At 35.0% G+C, this 23,885-nt stretch overlaps 1 protein-coding gene across 7 annotated transcripts in view; it reads left to right on the top strand.

The window, feature by feature from the left end:
* The window catches only part of SOX5 (SRY-box transcription factor 5), a 1,013,293-nt gene that overhangs the window by 269,328 nt on the left and 720,080 nt on the right, over nucleotides 1-23,885 (top strand). For 6 of the 7 annotated variants that reach the window (XM_045466143.1, XM_045466144.1, XM_045466140.1 and 3 more), the window contains one exon: nucleotides 11,220-11,316. The exons of the other annotated variant lie outside the window; for it this stretch is intronic. The gene's annotated coding sequence lies outside the window, so the exon portion shown is untranslated. The remainder of the gene's footprint in view (nucleotides 1-11,219; nucleotides 11,317-23,885) is intronic. 7 annotated transcript variants of the gene reach the window in all.

Genomic DNA, 23,885 nt, shown 5'->3' with positions numbered 1-23,885 from the left:
TTATAAATACCATGACAAATTATTATGATCCATTTATCTCAGTAATGGTGACCTCTGTGTCACTTGAACCACTGCTCAATGTATTGTCGAACAGCAAAGATTAAGGCACAGGGCATTCTGTGGAATTAGTGACTACCCAAGAGCTTATAGCCTTATGCCAAACCAGTCATTAGTGCTCAGCAAATGTTACATTCTGAAAACGTTATTATGATTATGTAACAAAAATAAGAGATAAAAACAGATGGCTTAAATAAAAATACTGCTAATCCAGGGGTTCTCAACCTCAACACTACACTTTGGGCTGGATAATTCGTTGTTGTAAGGAGCTATCCTGTGTACTGTAGGGTGTTTAGAAGCATCTCTGGACTGTACCCCATTAGATGCTAGTAGTATCCATTCTCTCCCCACTCCTCACACCCCTCCCCCCACGCCCACCGCAGTGTCACAAACGTGTCTGCAGACAGTACAGTGCAGTGCAAAATGTCCCCTAGGGGGCAAAATCACCCTCCATTGAGAAACACTATGTTATTCCCAGTTTTAAAAGTGGGAATACTTAGTCAGTGAATGAGAAAGTAAATACAGAGTACAGAATAATCCTGATAAACATTCACAGCTTCAGAAGTAAATTTATGCTTCCATAGTTTGAGGGATTTCAAAATGACCCCTCTGCCGAGTCCTAAAGTACTCCACGTGATTCGTTGTAGATCATAGAGGACAGGAAAAAGACGGGACTTGGGTTCTTGCCTTTTTTCTGCTGCTTTGTGGTTTTGTGATTTGGGATCAAGTCATAATTCTTCTGAGTTTTTTTTAATCTGTAGAAGAGGGATCAGCCCCTGTCATATTTACCTTTGAGAATTGCTAAGAATCCAATCAGACAGTTTATGTGAAAATGCCTTGAAAAGTCATCTAAAGATGTCTGTAATTGTTAGGATGAAAAAATAAAAATAAAAATAAAAATCACTTTAAGAATTTCTCGAAAATCTCAGAGCATTCCTTGAAATAACTAGAGGAACCCTGAGGCATTGCAAAACAGGATTTAAGAATTGCTTCTTTTGAAGATGCCCTTTAGTCCTGCTTCACTCACTTTTCTGTGTTCTTGTTTGCCATGTGCTGAGGGGTTGGGACAGACGGCGCGGTTGAAGGAGTAGTGGAAAGGCTTGGCTGACAGCAAGGAAGCAGTACTCAGTGTTCAAAAAGCATAAGTACTTTGTTTATATTTCCTCAGGAACCAGGAAGTGTCTATAAATTAAGCAACTAGAGACTGAAAAACATAAAAAATACAGTTAATATTGTAAATTTATTAAAAGGAGATATTGCTGATTTAAGCAATCATATATCTGACTTATGATGTTATGTGCCTTTTATTGACTAAAATACTTTTGTGAGTTTTTTAATAATAGCTTTATATTTTGTATAATGGCTTTATCTTTTCTTGGTCAAAAATGACTATCCTTTTTCTGATGCCAAACCTTTTCAATACAGAATTGCCACAAACTTTTCTCCTGTTAAGTATTTAATGCTGGCCTTGCTTGCCTGGAATTACATGAAGATATATACTTGAACTTGGAGAAATAGGATAATTCTCTCAGATGAGAATGGATCCTAAAAGCTACCCAATGCAATATACCATTCAGTTCAGAAATCCTGTTCTCAGGCCTCTGGCAGATGCCCTGGAGTCTCTGCTTGGGCTTCTCTACCTTTCCTCTGTATAGAATATATATTTGGAAGATTTTGCAGATGAGAAAACCAAAGCATCCATAGCCCATGCCACTGTGTCCAAGATCACTTGGATGGCAAGTTGCAAAGCCAGAAAGTGACCCATTCTGTTGGAATCCAGAGCTCTTGCTTAAATACTCAATCATTTATCTGGCTCTGCTCCAACTAATCCTACTGTTGGACAGCTTTAAAAAACAAACAAACAAAAAAAAAAACAAAACGTTGTTTTTCACAATGTCCAGAAATCTACCTCCACATAACCCTGCTGAGGAAACAAAACTCAAAATGACACCTTGTTCTTTTGTGTGGAACATGGGACAACATATCCAGTCCACACTTGACCAAATGGCCTTCAAATCCTTTTTTTGTACCTAATGATTGCCCACCCCCCTTCTCCTAAATTTGATCTTTTTCAGGCTGACTGTATCTTCTCATTGTACCTGACTTAGCACAGTTGTCATACATAGAATATTTCTGGTTGACTTTTTCTGGGTGTTGAATACTTACACAGTTTCTTACCTATAGGATAGGAACCAGTTCTGAACCAGTATTTGAGATAATTGTCTTATTGGTCATTGGTTTTACCTAACTCTGATTCAGACACTCTATGCTTATCAACTGTGCTTTCTTTTCCCTGCTGCCACATCTCATTCTTTGCTTACGCTGTGATTGCTGCCACTAAAAATCACAAAGTATCATGAACTATCTTTAGTCTCCATATTTTTATAACAAGCCTTGATATTAAACTAGATGAAAGTGTAGCTTGATTTAAGTCCATCATTTCAATTTTAAGATCTTTTTTTATGTATTTTAGAATTTCCTCACAGATTAGAGTTCACATTTGATAAGTATGTCTTCATCGAGCTAAATGATTACTGCATAATTATTCAAGTGTTTTGGGTAAGTTAAAATCATAAATATTATCTGTATCCTTTCCCATTAATTATTAAGCACATGTCTGTTTCAGAGAATTTTAATCTATATGTTTGATTCATAGTCCCGTAATTTTTCAAAGTGTAATTTTGTAAGAGCCATCTAACATAAATCATTTTTATGGTGTGTGTGTGTGTGTGTGTGTGTGTGTGTATGAGTGTGCGTGCATTTGTATTCATTCCTAACATCAGAAGGTCATGTTTTGTTATGAATAAACAAATGCCTGTATGTTAAACATGTCTTGTCTAAGACATAAACTTGGTTAACTTGTCTCTGCCATCTACCATTGGAAAAACGTATTTTCATGACAGATTGAGCTACCTCCTTAAAATAGCCTGGGCAGATTCCCATGGTGTTAGGCAGTGGGTAGAATTTCCTGGAGCAGTAGTAGATCTCTGTTGCTCTTTCATTGGCCCACAGATTCAGACATGGCAATAAAAAACAGGGTATCAATAAGTAATTGACAGAAGATACAGAGTAAGAATAGCTTATCTGATACATGAATACATTATGAATGTTACATATGGAGTACCATACTTCAGGCATGGCAAATATTGGACCAACATGTTATTGAAAAGTTCTATGCTTTAGGTGGCCTTGACTTGCTTCTAGGGTGCTGTGAATAAAGGATAAATAATGGTTCTGACAGTAGGTGATAAGAAGTCGAGTAAAATAATAATTCTGTATGGTCAGGGTCTAAGCAAGAAGACAGAAACCACTGTGATTATTTTAAAAGGGGACATGTAATATTGAAGAATTGTTACACATTTATAATGATGAATTGTAAAAGCAACCTAGAGATCAGGAACAGCAAGAAGCTGGGAGCCAAAAGGGGGGAAGCAGGGTTACCAGGGTTACTGGATGGAGTCTGAAACAGTGGGGACCTGTCTGGTAAGAAGTAGAGCCGAGTAGAGAGAGGGCTTCTGCCCAAGACACCTAGTAAAGCAGAGGAAAAGCAGGAAAATTTCAAATAGCAAAACGTTGATAGATGTTGAAACTTGGAGATGGTTCATGGGCTTGTTTTACTCATGTCTCCGTTTAGAATGTGTAATTGTCTATTTAAAAAAAGGGTTTTTTAAAAAGGAAACGAAGGAGAGAGAGAGAGCCCAAGGTGCATTAGCTCATGTACACACACACACTCATGCACACATGCACCCATGCACATGCACATCATGATGTTTATACCTTACATCATGTTCCAGTCTCCTTCCAGAAACTGAACTCACCTGGAAGCCAACTGCAGAGTAGTCTGGGAAACTTGTCCTACCGGGATTAGCCCATGTCAAGATCAGCAGGGCAGAAGATGGGAAAAGAAAGGATCTAAAGCAAAGAGACTGGCAGATCCTCACCCAGGACAAATGAGGCAGTGACTTTCTCCCTGCCATCTACACAGAGTCCTAGATAGAACTTCCTGTTGCTTACTTTGATTTTTCTGAACCCCTCAAATGTACCCTCTATCTATATCTGACTTTGTTGCTATGAAAGTGGGATTGGAACACACAGTTTGATTATTTGACTCAGCCTCTGCTACATTGAATCTTTGGACACTGCAATGTCCATATAACACACCAGTTGAAATCTTTACCTTGCATAGAGAGTAAGGAATTGGGCAAAGAATGATGTAATTAAAACTTTGGCCTGTTGCATAGTAACAGTGTTTGGCACACATTTATTGCATTTAATTAATAATAAAAAAAACATACTCACATTTTTAAAAAATTTATTTAGAAAGAAAGAGTGTGTGTGAGCAGGGGAAGGAGAGAGAGAGAGAGAGAGAGAGAGAGAATCCCAAGCAGGCTCCACAGTGTCAGCACAGAGCCCAATGCGGGGCTTGATTCCACAAACCCTGAGATCATGACCTAAGCCAAAAATCAAGAGTTGGACATTTAACTAACTGAGCCACCCATTCACCCCAATACTTGAGTTTTTATATGTTCAGCCATGAAGACTGAAAATTAAAACATAGCAAAATGGGGATATATGTAATTATTTGAATTAACATATAAAATATTACTCTCATATTGGAATCTATCTGTACTGATTTTGTATTAATAAGTGGGTACTTGATTCAAAAATCTCAGAAGAAGGTGGGATTTTTGGTTTTTCTTTTTTGAAGACAGTGGGTTTTTATAGTAGAAATAACACTTTTCTAACCAAGAAAACTATAAAGTCTCTTTTAGGGCATCCTGTATGGTTGTGTGGGTAATGTACTTTCTGAATGGCCCACCTACGAGAGCATCTTTCTCTTAGTCACACAAAGATAATCAGTCTGCTAACAACAGGCCTGATCTACCAACACTGATATTATCAGGGGAAAGATATTGCAAGCAGAAATTTCATGGTCTTCACTACAGAATTTTGTCTTTTGGTATCCATATCAGGATTCTAAGAGGCCCTCTTGAAAAATATCTTGGCTCTGAGCAGGAGAGAGCTACATGCTGACTTTAGGTATTCAGGTTTGCCTATTTGCATTTAGCCCAAGAATATTTATCTTTACTCCTTTCTTGTTAATATTTGTTAATCCTTTGTGTAATAGTAAAACCTTCAATTATATAGAGATCAAGATAGGGATCAGAACGCATGTTTCTATTCCCAAATGATTAAGACTATGGCATGTTCTCAGTGTACATGTATTAATGTGCCTTTATATTAATATATAAATTGCATATTTTACAGAAGCTGAGGTTATTTTAACAACTAGATTAAAGAAACTCACATAAGTCCCAATTTAAAATTTTTAAAATACAGTGTGACTTATTTATACAAAGGCAAAGCCATCTACACATTGAGAAAGCGATTGTCCAATCAGGTCAAAATGGATAGGTTTTGAGGAATGGATGGCAGTATTAAGCAGCAGTGAAGCTTGCAGGTGTCGGCATCAGACTGGATCAAAGCCCAGACCTAGCACAGCCTTAAGTAAACTGGTCAAGTTTTCTAACCTTTCTGTTCCTCCGTGCTATGAAATGTACCAACCTATAGAGGTTTCTGTGAAGATCAAGTGTAATGGATCTAAGCGTGTAAAGCCCTTAGACAGTGCGTGACAGCACTTAAAAAAAACAAAACTCTTATTATTAAAGATCATTTTTATTAAAAAAATGCCAACTTTTTTCTTTAGTTATCATTTGTTTTCATGTTCAAATTAGGGGAATACTTATTTTTCCTCCTAGACTTCCTTACCATTGCTGCTTCTCACCTTATTAGCCCATTACCTCTCTATCCTGATGCTCTGAGAACTATTCTTGAATTGTTCTGAGATAAGGTTTTTTTTTTTTTTTTTTAATCCTAACATCTGGGCATGTAGATGTTTTTATCTCTTGTTTGTATATTCCTCATTTACTCCTTTTTTTCACATTCCTAAAAAAATCCTACTTATTGGTAGTGTATATTCCCTTTGTCTGAGGATATTAGAAAACAACGCGGCAAAGTGCAGTGGAATTGAGATTTGGCTATGTATCTCTGTAGCTCCACCCAGTTTTAAAGTCTTTGAATCTCTGAAATTGAAAATTCAGAAATTTGAATGGGTGATGCACTTGAAATCACACAGGAACACACTTTTTCCCACACCCCCTTTCGGGGTGTGTGTATGTATGTGTGTGTTTACTCAGCATGTGTATACTTTCTACTTTCCCATCTGCCATCTGCTTTAGCACCAGCCTCGCTAGCTGTTCTGTGTCCAGAGTACTTTAGCCTTTTCATTATGGAAGAGAAAAGAAATGAACTAATATGAGAAAGAAAATCCTTCCACCAACCGCTTCCACCTCGCTTTTTGTTTTGTTGTTTCTAAGCAAGTTTCTTGCCATTTACCTTTGCATTTGCATTGCTTATTGATTGGCAATTTTAAAATTGTTTATTGTGCTCTTTTGTTTCACTGTTCAAGAGCTAAAACAAAAGCTACCAGGCCCTTCGAGGTACACATTTGCATGCGGTGAGCGTTGCCCGAGGAAAAAGTAATTGCTAATGCATATTTATGTGGCACAAATTTGCCATTTGTTTATGCATAAAATTATCAATAGTGCAGGGCGGCCCAGCCGTAGAAAATGGTGACCTTTTTAGCTTAATAAATAGAAATCAGCTGTTATTGTGAAGAGATCAGCCATTTATTCTGTGTTGAGGGACATTGCCGGGAAAATGCAGATTGGGGCTGGCAATATCATTAAATGGAAGGCCAGTGACCCTTTCGGTAGAGTCTATTATACTTTATCTAATAGGGGATAAATGGCTCTGGTTGGCAATTGGAATAAAGAACAACAGTTTTTTTTTTTTTTATTTCAAACTGTAATTTTATAACTATATGGATTTTAAGCCAGTAAAACTGAACAGGGAATCTCAGTCTGACCTGTTGCTAGAATTCTCTCAAAGAGTATCTGTTTTCAAGTTGCTTTTCTTGTTCATTATTCTTTATTCTGATTTGTACCCATTGAAACAGAGTAAGTCAAATGATGTTTTTTCAGGAAAATAGATCTTCCTTTAGTTTTCAGTTTTTAGCTCTCTTTTTCCTTTCTTTTTTACCTTTTTTTTTTTTTTTTTTTTTTTTTTTTTTTTGCCGTACTTTTATCTTTGCATTGCAGGCATCTGTGTTTTGCAGGGTTGTTCTATATTTGATGTCTTAAAAAAATATTAAAAGTAGAAGATACTCTCTAAATAAAGTTACTAATAGATTATAAGTGGAGAGTTTTTTATTAAGCTACACATGATACTTTCTGAATGATAATAATGGTATTTGAAGCAAGTATGTGGGTCCTTTGGATTAAAGAATATTCTATAAATATAAAACCTTCTCATTAGTATATATAGATTTTCTTAATATATAAAAAAAACACAACAGAAAGTCATGTATCTTTTTTGGTTGTTTTACTGGTGCATCTGATAGATGAAATGCCCTCAGTCTCCCCAGAGCTCATTTATGATTGTGGTTTAATGTGGTGTAATCTCACAATTATGTTTACTTGGCTAACATCTCTTTGGTACGTTATGAGCACTTCTGCCTTTCAGGATTTTTTATCCAGTTTTTTCAGTCATTATAGAATTCACTCTTAAATGGAAGTTGTGTGTGTTTGTTTTTTTTTTTAATAATATGTAATATTTGATGCACTCAAACTTTTATGTAAGTTGTGAAACCTGATAATGGAACCGGAGACCTGCAAACCCCGCCTTGGAACATGGTAAACTCTAGGAGGCTACCTCCATGCTCCTCCCTGATTGTGTTTCTGCATGCAAGCACGCCTCACCAGGTTTAAAGTTTTTACAGTAGAGGTTTGCAGCCACCAATCTTTCCCTCCTGCTGCACTTTAGGATGACAGTGCATTCTGCAGCATGTCACCAGAGTGACTGAGTAACCTTTTACTGGCAGAAATGGGTCTGTTGTTCCTTTTTAAAGTAGAGGGTGTAAATAGGATTCAGACACTAGGGTACATTAGTCCATAAAATGAATATATTTTTTATGTCATTTATAAGGTATTGATTTTAGGTCCATTAGATTCACAGTCCCTAGTGGGAGAAAAAACAATGATTGAATGGGTAGGTTGGAATTCCAGAAGGAAGCACAGCAGCAGTGATTAACCCCTTCTTCTTCAACTCCCTGCCCCTATTATTTAACATGGTGGAGTAGCCGAGAAGGACTCTGAGGGAGAGGGACCGTTTGTTATCTGTCTTCTGTGTGCTTTACGAGGGTTCACAAAACAAATTTCAGCTGGATTATTATTGTCTCTGAATGTGATACAGCAGATCAGTCTGGGTTGTTAAGAGTTGCCCCCATTTTTGTATAAGATTAGTTTTTAAGTTGATGAATGCATTTTATTTTTATAAAACCTAGAGCATAAGTATTAGTAATTTAAGATATTGTTTAGGGAGATTATAGAATACAAAGGAATCAAGCTTACATTCTTTTTAAAGAAAACATTTTTATTCTCAACTCTAAGAAAGGAGAGTTCATTATGGCATCATGTCAGTTATGCCCTTACTTAGGCAAGTTTTAAGTAATATTGGTGAGAATGGCCATCAGAGTAATGTTTTAAATAGGATGTTTCCTGTTCCACAAATGCATAGAAAATTATTGGTTTATACAAGCCTCTTTTCTGATAAAAGGATGACTGAAATATCATTTCACTTCTGTGTGCAGAGCACTCGTAATAATTCTAGTCAATTTTGCCCAACTAATGTTACAACCACCTAAAAGGAATTTTCTCTTAGGTTGGTTTGGCAGTTACATTTTCATTCTTATACATGAAAAAAAGTTACAATATAGGTAGGAAATTTTTAAAAATTCTAATTATATTTCCAATCATCTGATGTAGTGATATGTTATGGTTGAATAAAATTATGCCAGCTAAAGTCTGACTTTCTCAAAAATTGACCTGACATAATATGGTATCAACAAACATTTTGAGAATTTTATATTTTAATTCAAGTTTGTCAAGTTCTGTAACAAAAAATGTAAAAATACAGGCTCCCTCTTGTGGGTAAAATTACCACCTGTATATTTTTGTGTTGCCAACATATAAGATATGGCAACATTTCTATTTCATTTTTAAGTAAATTCTACTCTATAATCTATTTATTTGATCAGATGTGACATTTCACTTCTTGAAAAAAAGTAGAGTTTGAATACTTTTTTAGTAAATTTTTTAATGAAAAGAAATGAGTTTTTTTTAATTAATGGACTATGTATAGACAAGCTTTATTTTACTGCAGCAGCATAATTTCTGATATTCAAAATTTGTAATAACTTTTCTCATTTCGTAATACTCTCCTGTGGAATAATTAGCACACTAATGATACAATGTGGAGTCTTTGTCAGTGCGGTGACTTTTGGATTTCTGTGTTTGTAAAAGTTCTGATACTGGAATGAAGTAAAATCCCTCCCTACCCATCATGTTTCCCTACCCCTCCCTACCCATCATGTTTCAGGTAGATACAATATGGTAATAAACCTGCTCACATGCCATTAATCTTGTAATCAAAACTGAATAATCAATGGTCTAGTAAGAATGAACACTGAAGCATTATTCAGCTCTCCCTGAATTGAACTAATACTGGAAACACTGAGCTGGGGCAGAGGCTGTGGCTACATCACCATATATGGGTTCCCTGCTTTCAGAAGTCTGATTCCTAGGAATTTCAACTGAGTAGCAGAGGCAATTTCCTTTTCTTTCTTTCTTTCTTTCTTTCTTTCTTTCTTTCTTTCTTTCTTTCTTTCTTTCTTTCTTTCTTTCTTTCTTTCTTTCAGTTTAATTATTTATTTTGAGAAAGAGAGAGAGTTTGTGTGAATGCCGGAGGAGCAGAGAGAGAGAGGGAGAGAGAGAATTCCAAGTAGGCTCTGTCCTGTCAGTGCAGAGCCTGATGCAGGGCTTGATCCCTGGAACCATGGGATCATGACCTGAGTCAAAACCAAGAGTTGGAGGATTAACTGACTGAGCCAGCCAGGCACCCCAATAGCAGAGGCCATTTCTGTCTAAACTGGGGACACTGGTAATCAAGCCAGAGCTATATTCACTCATGAAAATGACAAGAGCAGTATTTCTGAAGCTGAGCTTGGCAGCACAGTCCTAGAGATATATAGCAAGAAATGTGAATGCAGAGATACCTGAATAACTCTCACTAAGCAGTTATGGTGCTGACTGTTGTTGTCATACATTTGAATGAATGAATGTCATTCATTCAATGTCATTCATTCAATGTCATCAAATATCATACATCTGAATGGAATCAAGGAAAGGGCCTGTGAGGACACCTGAAGATCTCTCATAAATCATTCTAAGAAATAAGAATTTATCTTAATGTTGCCTGCCCTAAAGCATCTGTAGGATGTTTACATGAAAATGAGCAAAATGAACAACTTCTGAGGGGATTAATATATATGTGTATATACAGATAACAATATATGTATGTATACAGATAACAATATATGTATGTATACAGATAACTATATATGCACATATGTTTTTAGATTAATTCTGGCAGCATTAAACAGTGCCAAATCAATGCCTCTTTTCCCATAATGATTTTATTATATTTATATATTTTATATACATTTATGTAAGTATACATATACAGATTTACTTTGAAAACCTTAGGAAAAAACCTTGAAAATTCTCTACTTCCAAAAGTTCTATGTTGATACATTTATTAAGATGGAACAATACATTGTTTTTTCTTAAACATCTTTTTATTAAAAAAATTTTAATGTTTATTTATTTTTGAGAGACAGAACGTGAGTGGAGGAGGGTCAGAGAGAGAGGGAGACACAGAATCTGAAGCAATCTCCAGGCTCTAAGCTGTCAGCACAGAACCTGACTCATGAACTCAAACTCATGAACTGTGAGATCATGACCTGAGCCAAAGTTGGACACTTAACTACCTGAGCCATGCAGGCACCCCTAAACATTTTTTTAATGTTTATTTATTTTTGAGAGAGAGAGACAGAGTGTGAGCAGGGGAGAGGCAGAGAGAGAGAGAGGGAGACACAGAGTCTGCAGGAGATCATGACCTAGCTGAAGTCAGATGCTTAACCTACTGAGCCACCCAGACACCCCATGGAACAATGCATTGGTAATGGTGTTTTATTTTTCTAGGATTCCTCTTGCTGATGACACAATTCCTGTGTGAATCTGTTTACAAGATTCTGAAAGCTGAACAGAGAACTTTGGCACTGCACTGGGTAGGAAAAAGGTATATTCATAAAATACATAATGCACACCTTTGAAAAATCGATTAGTACACTTGCTACTTCACAAAACTGGAAAGTTTATATGCCTTCTCTTATTTTTTTAATTTATAAGTAAAATACATGACGTATGCATACAAAACTATAGTACATAATCTTTTATATTCAAATGATAACTGGATTTGTAATTATAATTTGGAAACTCATTATGAAGGTAATGTCTAAACTAGCAGATGATAGCAACATTTCTTTTAGTTTTCTTAATGAGATATACTTTTCTTGAAGTTGTGGAAGCTTTTTGTCTCCATTGAAAAATGGAGAAACATTAAAATATTTGTTCCTGCTTTTTTGTTGTTGCTACAAAGGAAATATTTTGGGTCACAATGGGTAGGTCACACATTTTATAAAAATTTCCATTGGCTATTAAGTACCCTGGGGTATGCTTTTGTAAACACACATACAAAAATGCAATTTTGCTCAGGCCAAACAGATATTTTTTCAGTTTGCTTGGCAGAAATATTTAGTGGGCATCTATCTGTGAGTGCATTTATGAAATGCTTGTTTGTCTTTTCAAAAAAAGTTACACTCTGGGAACAGGAACTGAAAGTTTGACCACAGACCCACACTTGAAAATCCTTTTATTATCCCCTGGCTGACTATCATGTGGGTGACATCAGAAAAGGTTGGAGGTAAGGGAGCCTTTGTTTAGAAGTTTGTCACGAATAAGATGGAAAAGGAATTCTTTTTTTGTTTTTCCTAAAATGAATTATGGAAAAATAATCTTTTTTGCATAGTGGACTAAAACTTATTCGCTAATCGACTCTTAAGGTCTTATGACTTATGTTTGTAGAACTTCGAGATGCAAGTTTATTTGTGAAAACCGTTAGAATCAATTGTGTTGGTTAACTTCTTTAAAAATTAATTGTTAAAACCTAAATAATATCCTTAAAGTATCTATAAATAAGACTTCATATTTTCATAGACAAATCAAACAATATAATATGGAAGAAAGCATAGTGAGTAATGGATTTTTATGCTAACAGAAGTGGAATAGGTCACAATGGATTATTGCAAATATGAAACTTGTGTAGTTTTACAAGTGAACACACCAATATCAATACAATTAAAAGGCAAGTGTAAACCTGGGGCTACTTCTAATAAATATAGTGAACATCACATGTAAACAGGTCTTAGTATCAGAAGGCACTAACATCTTAATTTAAAAGAGAAAATGTAAGGGGGCGCCTGGGTGGCTCAGTGGGTTGAGCGTCCAACTTCTGCTCAGGTCATGATCTCATGGTTTGTGAGTTCAAGCCCCGTGTCGGGCTCTGTGCTGACAGCTCAGAGCCTAGAGCCTGCTTTGGATTCTGTGCCTCCCTCTCTCTCTGCCCCTCCCCCGCTCACGTTCTGTCTCTCTGTCTCTCAAAAATAAATAGATGTTAAAAAATAAATTAAAAACATAAAAGATAAAATGTAAGAACAAATAATTAATGAGGAATACAATTCTAATGCAGTATGCTCATAAGAGAAATGCAGAGTTATGCTCTACTTACTATCTAACCAGTAAAAAAAAAAAAAACAAAACGGTTTGGAAGGATAATGTTGTAACAATAATGTGGGGAGATGGGTACTTTTAATAATGTTGGGAAAAGGTTATATTTGTTCAACTTTTCAAGAAGTGATTTGGCCATCTCTGATATGAGCCTTAAATGTTTCCAAAGCATTCTATGTAAAATTTCCACTAGTTTGGAAATGATTTAATTATAAGTCATCTGAAATAGTTAAAAAAAAAAAGTAGACATGTGTATTTCTCTTTGCGAAGTCTGTGAAGTCTGTGTAGGCAGTTCAGAGCTGGTTGGATGGTTCCACGGTCATGAGGGACCCAGATCCTTCATCTCTTGCTCTGTTACTCTGAACACGGGACTGTTACCTAGTGTTTTAGAATATCCAGAATTGGTATTCCAGTAATCCTGTCCCTAGGCTACCAACAAGAAGGAAGTATCAGTAGGAGAAGATCATGCTCCCTCCCTTTAAGGAAATCTTCTGGAAGGTATTGACATCCCTTCCATTTACATTTCATTGGCTAGAATGTCGTCATAACAACCAAGCCATGCTTAAAAAGGCTGGAAAATGTAGTTTTTATTCTGGGAGATAAGTCTGGGGAAGTTATTACAGTGGAAGAATAAGAGACTGGATATTGGGCCCAATTACCAGTATTTGGCAGTTTCACTTCCAGGAATCTAACTTAATGAAACAATTAAAGAAAGAGACAAAATTTATATAAATATATTTGTTCACTTTCATATATTTATGATGGGAAAATTTTGAGATTGACTAAATTATCCAGCATGAAGCAGTAGTTGGATAAATTTGAGTACATATATTTTATACAGTCAATAAAATATTTTTAAAGAATTTTTAAGGACACACGAAATTATGCATAATACAATATTAAGTTAAACAAGTCAGAATCCACATTAAAGGTACATTGTATAAATTTGTGTGTGTACACACTTATGTACATGCACACACATATACATTCACTTATACATAAATATTGCAAATACATAAAATTTACAGGAAACAATACTTAAAAGTTAATACATCAAATATTATTAGCTCTAGATCATGGAATCATGACCAATTTTAATTTTCTTCATAGTTTACACAATTTTTTGAATAAGTATGATTTGATATTAAAATTTGAGACGTAGAAGACATATGAAATTCCAAAAGGCTTATATGTTGCCTAATGTTCCTGTTAATAAAAATACTAAATATGTCTATTCAAGGAGAGATGAAACAGCTTAGCACCTATCCTTTTTGACTTTTTCCTGCAGTCAGGTTGCAATAAGCGTTCCCTCCCAGTAGAGCCATTTGGTCACTCAGAAATCTTGATCATATTGCAGCCAACATGGGTTAGGGCAGATTGAGATACTGTGCTGAAGTTCAGTGGTGTGAGTCAAGCACATGGAAGTTGTTGGTAATCGTGCCTATTTGAAAGGCAAAGAGCAGAACATTTAGAGACTTCTCTTTCTTGTGTATCAGTGAAAGAGGCTGAGTATTGCAGTTCTGGATTAAGAATGTTTCTTTGTGTGTGTGTGTGAAGGAACTTTTAAAAGTGTTATGTTAACTTAGAATATTAAAGGAGTGAGAATTTAACTCAAAGCTAAATGAAAAATCAAATTAGAGAGCAATTCATGAGAAATCCTTTGCAGAAATTAGAGAGCATTCCCGCCCCCCACCCCCCCCCCCCCCGAACCTAAGCTGACTTGACTCTTTAGAACTTACAAGAGAACTATGATGTTGAGAGGCATAGACTTGGGAGACACACTGTTTGAGTTCCTGATTGCACCACTGATGGCTGTCTCTCTTGGGTATGTTCCTTAGCCACCAATTCCTCATGTGTGAAATGTAAATAATAATAGAAGACACTGTACCATGCTAATATTTATCACATGGATACTGGTGTAACTGCACTGATTCAGCAGTGGTTTAAAGCTGAAACCATTACTGGAGATAGAGTCACTTTGTAAATAATTGAAGTTTCAATTCAATAGGAAGATATAATAATTTAAAGCCTAAATGCCCACAATAACATAATCTCAAAATATATTAAGGATAAATTGCCAAAACAGCAAGGAGAAATAAGCAAATCCACAATAGCATTTTAACCTACTTTTAGTAATTGATGGAATAAAGTAGACAGAAAACATCAGTAAGGATATAGAGTTGAAAGACAAAAGTAAGAAACTTGACCTCATAGACATATATAGAACCTGGCATACAACTACAAAACACATATTATTTTGAAGAATACGTGGAAAAGTTATAAAAATTGGTTGTATGCTGAGTCATAAAATAGGTCTCAACCATTTTTAAAAGAATTGGAATTCTACCAATTTCAGTAGAAATCAAGTTGCAAATAATTTTTAAAAATGTATAGCTAGAAAATAAGTTTCAAAATTCCAGAGAAATCATAATAGTAATTTTAAATATTCTAAGGAAATTGAACTTCTTATATACAACAATTGTAGAATGCCTAAAAGAAGTACTTAATGGGAAATTTATATCTTAACTGTTACGAGAAAAGAGGGTGAAAATAAAGAGGCATTTCAAAAAAAAACAAAAAGAAAAACTCAAAGTAATAAACACTAGCAGTGAATTAAAGCAAGAGCAAAATTAACAAAGTGGGAAGTTGTCATATTTCCAAAATATTTGATTCCAGTATTCCAATTCCAAAAATTGATTGTTGTAAAAGATGAATAAATTTTCCAGTCCTCTGATGAGACCAGAGAGCAAGTGATAAAGGGCACATAACCAATATCAAGAATGACTGAAGCTATATCACAAGTGTGCAGATATTAAATAGCCAGTAATAAATATTGTGAATGTTATGTTACCAAGTTTATATTGGTAAATATGAAGAATTGGATGAATGGTCAAATTCCTAGAAAAATACAGTGTAGCAAAATTTACTCAAAAAGAAATGGAGAACCTGAATAGTTCTGTAACCATTAAAGCAACCGAATTCAGTAATCAAAAATCGTCCTATAAAAAAAAATTCCAGACCCAGGTTGCTTCACAGACAAATTCAAGGAAGAAATAATTCTAATTTTACATAAGTTGTTTTTTAAAAAACAGAAGTGATGATCTCAAACTTACTTTATCAGGTCATGGAAACTTGGTACAAAACTTGGTAAGTATCACTTGAAAAAGTGCATTTACAGGGAAATTCCTCTCATGAATATAAATAGAAAAAAATATCAACCAAATATTACCAAACAAAAGTCATGATCACTGGGACACGTGGGTGGCTTAGTTAAGCATCCAACTTAGGCTCAAGTCATGATCTTACGGTTCATGGGTCGAGCCCTGATTAGGGCTACACGCGGTTGGTGTGGAGCCTGCTTGGGATTGTCTCCCTCTTTCTGAACCTGCTGTGTGCACGCTCTGTCTCTCCCAAAATAGATAAATAAACTTAAATTAAAAAAAAGGAAATGTAATGAAGGATTAAGACATTGCCATTAGATTGAATAGAAGGAAAATGTTTACAAGCTATAGAATTATGAATATTTATGTATGTTTTCAAATGTGTTGCAATGTTAAAATATCCTTTTGCACATATCAACAATACCCACAAAAGGGCTTAGTTGAATATCAGATTTTATACTCCATTGAACAAAAATTACACAACAAAAGTAAGTACTTTACATAGATGTTGGGAATCCAAGATTTTGCAGAGGTAAATTGAGGATAGTGGTTAGTTAAACCATTGATAGCAGTTATTTTTGCTTTGCTTATCTCCTTCTGCGTTAACATTCTTTTAAAATGTCACTGCATTTATGGTTATTTGCTTTAACCATTTAGCTAGTTAATAATTTGTGATCCTGAATAGTTGTTATTTGTACATGACTTTTGGTCACCTTTCTCTTTTACTTGCAAATAAGCAAGCTCTTTGCTTTAACTATTTATCAAATCCAATCACTTTTTTTTCCTCAGTCACCCTAATATAGAGAGTAAAACTCTTTATTGCTTGAAAAAGGAAAATAATCCCAATATATTGCAAATTGTCAAGTGAGTTCTTTATAATTAAAGATTACTTTGCAATATACAATTTTTAAGGCATTTATCCCGACAGGGTTCACTGGCCTTTGAGCATGAGCCACTTTGTTGACAAATCTATCATCTAAATTGTGCAACATTAATGAGAACTCCAAGCAGCACAGTCTTACATTTTAATGTAGGTGGCAGTTTAAGGGAAAAACAACAACAACAACAACAAAAAACCACCACCAAAACAAAATACTGAATGTGATTGAAGTTGGTTTTAAAAAGGTCTGTCACTTGTGGATAAAAATGTGCATAACTCTGAACACATAGTAATTAGGAAGACTGAAAGGCCATAGGAAAATCCAACGACCCTTTGAAATATAAACACCAGTTATTATTTTTTAAAAAGGAAGGAGGCACTGATTTGTACATTTATATTAGTACAGGGCTTGTGATACTACTTACTTGTACAACTAATTGTCCATGCTCTACAACCTGACCCACAGTTCTATTGTACCATATGGTAGAACAGATTCAAAGCTGGTCTTTGATTTGAATCCCTTGTTAATTAATAACTCATCGTATGATTATATATTTCCTGAATGGTATCAAATTTCTATATCTCATTCTTTTTAACAACCCTTTATACATCATTGTAGATCGTACTTTATTGTTGCACCTCAATTTCTGGAATATCTTCATTTTGATAAACTTTCAGCTTAGTTTTCTCAAGTTAATGAAACGTTGTAAGTAACAACACCATGAAAAGCATGCTAACAGCCTATTAAATCTAAGGGCACTATACTTTTTTTTTTTCCTACAGTTTATTTTGACAGAGGGATCATGGGCATGCGCATGAGCAGGGGAGGGACAAAAGGAGGGAATCTGTCAGCGCAAGGGGCTCCAACTCACGAACCATGAGATCATGACCCAAGAGCCAAAATCCAGTCAGACACTTAACCGACTGAGCACTGTACTTGTATCATCTTTTCCTTAACTCAAACTTATTTGTATAAATGCCTGATTATACTTGATCATCTTCATGGTCTACCTACAAATCTCTAATATCCATCTGAATAGTTTTGCATAAAATTATTAAGCTTATTTTCTGGGTGTTTCGAATGTATGTACATATGCAGTGGAGGAATTTTATTAGCACAATTTGAATTGCAGAGTTCGTTTCAAAATGTATATCAATTTAAGTAACATAATGCAGTCATGTAGAGATGCTCCATTGTACTGGTCTTGGAACAAGATACTGCTCTCTTTTTTTTTTTTTTTAATATGATTTTAATGCAGTATTTTATTTTTTCAACGTTTATTTATTTTTGGGACAGAGAGAGACAGAGCATGAACGGGGGAGGGGCAGAGAGAGAGGGAGACACAGAATCGGAAACAGGCTCCAGGCTCTGAGCCATCAGCCCAGAGCCTGACGCGGGGCTCGAACTCACGGACCGCGAGATCGTGACCTGGCTGAAGTCGGACGCTTAACCGACTGCGCCACCCAGGCGCCCCAAGATACTGCTCTTTGAGTAGCTATTGCTGATGTACTTGAAACAGCCCTAAAACGTCTGGCAGAATGTAATGGTCTATGTATAATTCCTTTGGCTATGGCTTTCAGCTTCTGATTGATAAGGAATGATGAATGAGAATCATCCAAAAGTTATAGGAAATTTAGAGTTTATTACTTTTTAAAGTCAGATGATAATATATGTCTTAATAACTTAATAACAATGTTTGATCATTGTTCTCTTATTCAGCAATTATTTAAGAGAATTTTTCCTTCCAAGTAAAATAATGGCATGAACTGTTGACCAGAAATTTTTTAAATGATGTATATAAGCAAGCCATTGTTTATTTTTGTGTCTTACTTTAGAACACTAAGCAACAGAGAAGCAGTTCTAACAATAATAATTTAATTTGAGAAAAAACCTTGAACCAAAACTGTCTCCATAGAACTTTTTCATAATTAGGTTATACATCTTCTCAATGGAAGAAGTCTTGCCCACGGTCACATTCTGTAAATGAAAATACATTTTGCATAAATTAGTGATGTTGAATTGCTGGGATTCATTATGAAATGTAATAAATATTTCTTAATTTTTAATGTAATTATGAACCATGATGTTTTTTTTTTACTTTCCTAGATGATGCATGTATCTTGGCATCTTGTAGAGAATTAAAAAAAAAACCCATATTTTATAGTGAATAATTGGTGTTTTAAAATATAATATGATGTGACATGACATAGCATAACATAATATAAACATGATGTTTGACCTGTAATTAGGGAATTTCATTCCCTCTTAAAGCTTTTTGATACAAGTGTCGTTTTAGGCATTTCAAATCTGTGTGAAAGGAATGGTTTAAGGACAATTTTCTAACTATTTAGAAAAAAAGTTAAATTCAATTCCTGTGCCATTACCAATATAAATTCTGGAAGGATTAAAGATTTAAATTTTTAATAGAAGACACTATAAGAGTATTAAGAGATAGTGTTGGTGAATATTTATGTAAGTGTGGGGAGGGTTAGAAGTTATTTTTAACCATTATACCAAAGGCAGAAGTCACAAAAAAAAATGTTGTTAGGTTTGATCACATAAACATAAAAGCTTTTTGGCTTCTTAAATGGTAAGACTGACAAAACAAGCAAATAAAGAAATGAGAAATATATTTGCAATATATTAAGTTTAATGATATAAAGTGCTATTTTTGCTAAAACTATTGGAAATGTTATATATTCAATGTATGTAAATAAAATATAACTTAAACTGCTTATAAATTAATAGAAAAGTAGAAAAATAATTTGAATATTCAGTTAATAAGAGGATTCAAATGGGGATTAAACATATCAAATGTTTGATTTTTGTAAAATTCATGAAATACTAATCAGTTGAGATAGTTCATTTAGCAAATTAGAAAAGATGAAAAATGCTGCAATAACCAATGCAGACAAGATTGCAGTGAGATTAGGCCTGTCCTTGACTGAGGCTGGTGGTGTCATTTGCATCCTTGCACCAAAGATTCATTTCACACAGTACGCATTAAAATCAGTTAATGTTGATGTTTGTGCTTCTAGGAAGTTAGCTAATGTTTCATATATGCTGTTTATAGTAACATGAAATTGGAAACAATCAATATATTAAAATTGGCTCTATGTTAAAAAAATTGTGTGTATATGGGATGGAATATTAATTTCATGTAAAAATGATGTAGGGGCACCTGGGTGACTCAGTTGGTTAAGCATCCAACTCTTGATTTTAGCTCAGGTCATGATCTCATGGTTTGTGAGATCAAGCCTTGCATCAGGCTCTGTGTTGACAGCATGGAGCCTGCTTGCAATTCTCTCTCTCTCCGTCTCTGTCTGCCCCTCCCCTGCTTGCACTTAATCTCTCCATCCCTCTCTAAAATATATAAAATGAAAAAAATTTAAAAATGATGTAATAACATGGGAAGCCAGAACCTGGGCAATGGTAAATATTTATTGAGTGGATATGTGGGTACATGCATGCACATGAACACACACACAGAGGTGTGTGGATCATGCATAAAACTAAAGTTCTGGAAGAAGATATGAAAAATGCAGAAAGGATATATCTAGATTAAAGAACTATGGCTGATTTTTAAAATTTTCACCTTTTTGATTATATGTGTTAGTTGCCTTTCTTTCTTTCTTTTTAAAAATTTTATTTATTTTGAGAGGGAAAGTACAAGCGGGGGAATCCAGAGAAAAAGGGAGAGAGAGAAAATCCTAAGCAGGCTCTGCACTGACAGCACGGGGCCTGACGTGGGGCTCAAACTCAAAAGCCATGAGAACATGACTTGAGCTGAGACCAAGAGTCAGATGCTTAACCGACTGAGCTACCCAGGTGCCCCAGTTGCCTTTCTTCAATAAACATATATTACTTTTATGTCAAGGAAAGATGCATATATTTTAACTGTATGCATCCATGTACTAATCCATACATCAGGAACTTTCCCCCTGCACTTTCTTCTTGGAGTTTTACAGTTTTAGGTCTCACGTTCAAGTCTATGCATTTTAAGTTAACTTTTGTGAATGGTGTAAATAGGGGCTCAATTTTATTCTTCCACTTGTGGTTGTCCAGTTTTCCCAGCACCATTTAATAAAGAGAGGATCCTTTTCCCATTGAATATTTTTGGCTCCCTTGTCAAATATTAGTTGACTCTATCAGCAGAGATTTATTTATGGGTTCTCAATTCAGTTCCATTGGTCTATGTGTCTATTTTTATGCCAGTACCATACTGTTTTAATTACTGTAGCTTTGTAGTATAGTTTGAAATTAGGAAGTGCGATATCTCCAGCTTTGTTCTTTATCCTCAGTATTGCTTTGGTTATTTGGAAGGTTTTTTTTGGGGGGGTTGTTGTTCCATACAAATTTTAGGGTTGTTTTTCTATTTCTGTGAAAAATGACATAGGAATTTTGACAACGATAACATTAGTACTTCATACGTAGTTTTTCTATGAGAGCATTTTCTATATACACAGATTGCTGTATAAACATATTTAAGTTCTTTGTACTGATTTTGAATTGGGAAAAAAATCAAGAGGAAAAGTGTTTTTCAGAATTTTTAATACATTAAAGTCTATACGGTTAGGATAAAATGCTATAACACTGTCAACATGTTTATTCAGGGTTTATTCATAAAATTTAGTTCTTCATGTTGTGCTAACTTTTGCCTTCATGTGAATTCCACTTGGTCCCATTATCGCTGAGAATAATACCCCAGAAATAAGATTTTTAGAATCCTTTGAAAATAAATTCTAAATCTTATATAATGGGCCATAGATACTATTCCTTGTTAAGATATTTGCTTTGGGGCACCCGGGTGGCTCAGTTGGCTAAGCATCTGACTGTTAATTTTAGCTCAGGTCATTGTCTCACAGCTCTGAGACTCAGCCCCTCTTTGGGCTCTGTGCTGACAGCATGGAGCCTGCTTGAGATTCTCTCTCTCTGCCCCTCCCCTGCTCTTGCTCGCTCTCTCAAAATAAATAAATAAACCCTTAAAAAATATATATTTACTGGGGCACCTGGTTGGCTCAGTCTGCTAAGCGTTGGACTTTGGCTCAGGTCATGATCTCACAGTTCATTAGTTCAAGCCCCGCACTGGGCTCTGTGTTAACAGCTCAGAGCCTGGAGTCTGCTTCAGATTCTATGTCTCTCTCTGCCTCTCCCCCACTTGCATTCTGTCTCTGTCTCTCTCTCTCTCTCAAAAATAAATAAATGTTAAAAAAATTTGAAAACATTTGCCTTTTAAAAACCATCATTAAATTCTTCCAGTACTGTTCTATTGTTTCTATAGTCACTTTTCTTTAATGACACAGTTAACTCATTATTGTGAGCATAAATCATGTCCCTGAATTTCCAGATGTGTCTACAGTTGGATTTTTTAAAGTCTCCTGCATTTCCCCCTTTATTCTCATTTTTATAACCAAACACCTCAATGAAAAAGTGATTATTACACCCATTGGATGAAGCAGATTATTAAAATAAAGTAAAATATATTTGATAAATTGTTCAGATGAACTTGTCTTTTTTGACTGAAAGAAACTTTTATAAAATGAATTCTATGTTCTTCCATTACCAACACACCTCAGTTAGATACTTAAATAAGTGAACTTTGGTGCATAACCCCTTTTTTTCTATTTTTAAACTTTATCTGAAAATAGAAATAATACTGAAATAAAGTACAGGTAAATATTTTAATTTTAGGAATAGGAATAACTTTTCAAAAACAAATCGTGTTTTTAAAAGAAAATTTATACATTATGACCAGCAACTTTAAAAAGGAGTAACACTTCTAGAGACTTAAAAGAACTCAAGATATTGATACACCCTTAAATAACAAATGTCAAAGTATTTATGTAATGTCATTGGAATACAGAAGAATAGGGTAAACTGTACAGAAAAGGAAGGTCAAATCTAATTTTAACCTTTATATTTATGAACAACCATTGTCTTTTCTTTATTTATTCCCCCATCTTTCCCTTTTGTTTTAGAAGTATTGTTATTGAAAAGGAAGGAACACTAATGTCAGAATTATATTAAAAATCAGACCTCAAGACTATCTGTGAGGCAGAAATAATCCAACTATTATTTCTGGTATAAAAAGTTTTTTGAATAACATCACTTGCCCAGAAGCTGTTTTCCAACCTAATAACTCTTGGAATTATGATCTAAAATTTCAAGAGGATTAAGGCTGCATAACTCCTAGAAAGTACAAGTGTGCAGGAATGTGACCAGAGGTGAAATCTGATTTAAAATTTCTTTGAGAAAGCACTAGTTTGAAACAGTAGCCTGAGAAAGTAGAATACTATACATATAAATATTGCTTAGCAAGCTTCTCTTAGTTAAACATATATTAAGTACATGCACAGCACTCTCCAAGATGGTCATTAACTAGGGTTTTAGTCTATTTTCTCGATTTTAACCATCTGCTTTCAATTCTTCTTGAGCAAAATTAGTCAGAATGGACAGAAATAAAGTTCAACACATTCTATATTGGTTCATCTTATTTTTAGTGATTTCTTTATGAGTCAGTTTGGTGGCAGCATGGGATGCATGCCCAGTATGTTGATGGAAACCCATGTTGGGTGTGCCTACCATTTATCTGTCCACTCCGGCATTTTATCAGAGGTTGTATAAGGAGTTGGATTGAAAAGAAGGAAGCAAAGATGCATCTCTGTGTGACAGTCATACCATAATGTGCCAAGCATGATACTGGTTGCTGCTGAAGATACAATAATAAGTAAAGTGAGATCCTGGGCTTCAAAAGTGCTAGAAAGTGCTGGGGTGCAGGTGGGGGTGAGGAAGGCAAAAGTATATCAGTCCCTCTTTTATTTATTTATTTTTCAATACATGAAGTTCATTGTCAAATTGGTTTCCATACAACACCCAGTGCTCATCCCAAAAGGCGCCCTCCTCAATACCCATCACCCACCCTTCCCTCCCTCCCACCCCCCATCAACCCTCAGTTTTTTCTCAGTTTTTAAGAGTCTCTT

This window comes from Leopardus geoffroyi, chromosome B4 (assembly GCF_018350155.1).
Source record: "Leopardus geoffroyi isolate Oge1 chromosome B4, O.geoffroyi_Oge1_pat1.0, whole genome shotgun sequence".
Classification (NCBI taxonomy): domain Eukaryota; kingdom Metazoa; phylum Chordata; class Mammalia; order Carnivora; family Felidae; genus Leopardus; species Leopardus geoffroyi.
Note: the sequence above shows the minus strand (reverse complement) of the source record. Positions and strands in the feature narration are given on the sequence as shown.